Genomic DNA, 2,754 nt, shown 5'->3' with positions numbered 1-2,754 from the left:
TGATTTCGGGAAATGCTCATAGCTAATGCTTCTAAGTTCTGAAAGGAAAGGGCGGTGCTTATACGCGTTAATGTGTACGGAGATACTGGGGCTCCATCTGCACGTAATTTAAAATGCTGACTCGCACGAACAGTGCTGACTAATAAAGGTGTTGACGAATGAGAGAATGTCAAAATCGTGCATGGGAACGGAAGCGATGACGTGCATGACGAAAAGGAACGCGATGACGTTAATCTGGGCGGAAGTTCCGACGTGCACAAGACTAGAAATACTAATGTGTACAAGACTAGAAGTGTTGAGGTGTACAAGACTATACAGTACTTAACGTGCACGAACTAAAAGTGCTGACGAGGACGAAACAAAAAGTGCTGACGTGCATGAGGCCAGTAATGCTGACGTGCTCGAGACTGGAAGTGGTGACGTGCACGAGACTAGAAATACTAATGTATACAAAGCTAGAAGTGCTGACGTGCACCAGACTAAAAGCACTGACGCACAGAAGGCTAGAAATATTAATGTGCACAAGACCAAAAAAGTGCAGACATGCACAACTCTACAAATTATAAAACCGCTGACGTCCACGAGCCTAAAATTAATGCCACACACAAGACTAGAAACGGCAAAAGTGCTGACGTGCACGAGACTGGAAGTGCTGACGTGCACGAGTGCTGACGTGGAGGTGATGGCGGTTACGGTATTGATCAGGAGGTGAAGCCCTCTGGCCCAGCGACCAAACTCCTCCATAAGGGCGGCTCATGTCTCTGTACGCTCGTGTCCCCTTCCTGGGTCTCTTCCCTGGTTTAGAGGGCTGTTTGGGCGAGATTTGTGGTTGATGTTCATGTCGATTTTTTGGCGTTAGTTTACGGTAATCTTTGGTGTTGGTTCATGTTCATTTTTTGGTGTTCGTTTCTGTTTGTTTTTGGTATTAGATTTTGTTAATTTTGGTGTTCATTTCTGTTCATTTTTAGTGCTCGTTTCTGTTTGTTTTTGGTGTTTGATTCTGTTAATTTTATTGTTCGTTTTTGATGTTCAATTCTGTTCATATTTGGTGTTTGTTTCTGTTCATTTGTGGTGTTCGATTCCGTTCATATCTAGAGCTCGTTTTTCTTCGTTTTTGGTGTTCGTTTCTGTTAATTTTTTGGTGTCCGTTTCTGTTCGTTTTTGGTGTTCGATTCTGTTAATTTTGGTGTTCGTTTCTGTTCATTTTTGGTGTTGGTTTCTGTTCGTTCTGCTCATTTCGGTTCGTTTTTGATGTTCGATTCTATTCGTTTCGGTTAATTTTTGGTGTTCGATTCGGTTAATTTTTGGTGTTCGATTCTGTTAATTTTTGGTGTTCCATTCTAGTCATTTTTGGTGTTCTTTTCTGTTCATTTGTAGTGTTCGATTCTGTTCATTTTTGATGTTTGATTTTGTTTATTTTTGGTGTTCGGTTTTAATATTCGTTTCTGTTCATTTTTGGTGTTCGATTCTGTTCATTTTTGGTATTTATTTTTGGTGTGATCATGGATGGGATATTGTTATCTACATTTTTTTTGTTTGCTGTGTTTGTTGCTATTTTTTTGTATGTGAACTTTCCTGTACCTTTGCTTTTTGGTATTCACTAATACATTTTTTTTCTCTGTTTATTATTATCTGTTTTATTCTTTTTAAGTCTTTCGTTTACAGTCTTCGTTTCTGCATGTCTCTCTGCATTTTCTCTTTATATTCCCTCCACTCTATATCTCCGTCACTTCCTCTCCGTACGTAATCACTACATAGAGATTTCCAAGTATTCGGATTAAGCAACACTGCAAAATACTAAGCGGTGTATTAAATATATTCAAATGATTAAAAAACTATTTATTTTGTTGATGGATTAGTCAGGTGTATTTCATCAAACTATTATACCGAACGCAATAGCTAAAATGAATTTTGTTTTTACATGTCGTGAAAAACATATAGAGGGCACTTTTCCAAGATAATGATAATAATGAAAACTGTGCTAACATTGCTTGTATTTACTGAATGCCGTGTATATCTGTTCTTTAAAAAATGTGCAAACTATTATCATGTATGATCTGTATGTTGCAGATTCGGATTAAGAAAGTGGTAAATACTATACATTCTACTTTAATTATAAAGATTCAGGTTTTTAATTAAACTATTTCAATGTATTTCCTAATGTGCGTACGTGAACAGGGACCCATCTTATACTGACTCAAGTTGAGAAATGGAAATGTGCATTGAATCTACTGATTATGTGTTAACACGCATCACCATGGTTAACAAGCATCAATGTTAACAAGCATCATTATGGTGAACTTATCAAATTACTTTAATCCATAGACTCTAGCGAACCTCTTCTGGAGACACACTATGGCATCTAGGTCTTAGTAGTTTTGTATCTTGTATGATATCCCTTCAGATCTAGACTAGATGGCCATGGACCTGTTAAGAGTTCCTTACCAGGCAAGTGTTAGGATTAAACCCCTAGAACCAAGCTAGAATTCATGCAGATTATCTCTTCTTTGTGGTTAGTGTGTGAGGAGTTCTCGTGCATCATGGAAAGGCTGGCATAGGACTGAGCCAGGGAATGTCCGTCCTGTGGTGAAGGTGAGCTACCTGGTGTTTATTTCCTTCATGATGACAGAGATACCCCGGTGCCTAGAGCATAAGTCGCTGTGTCTCAGGTCAGATGTAGTATTTAACAGCTGGTACTGTCTGAGAGTAAGAAATTGGTGGTAGCGGTGGGATAAGCTATGCAGACACATATCT

This window comes from Penaeus monodon, chromosome 32, assembly GCF_015228065.2.
Source record: "Penaeus monodon isolate SGIC_2016 chromosome 32, NSTDA_Pmon_1, whole genome shotgun sequence".
NCBI lineage: Eukaryota > Metazoa > Arthropoda > Malacostraca > Decapoda > Penaeidae > Penaeus > Penaeus monodon.
Note: the sequence above shows the minus strand (reverse complement) of the source record.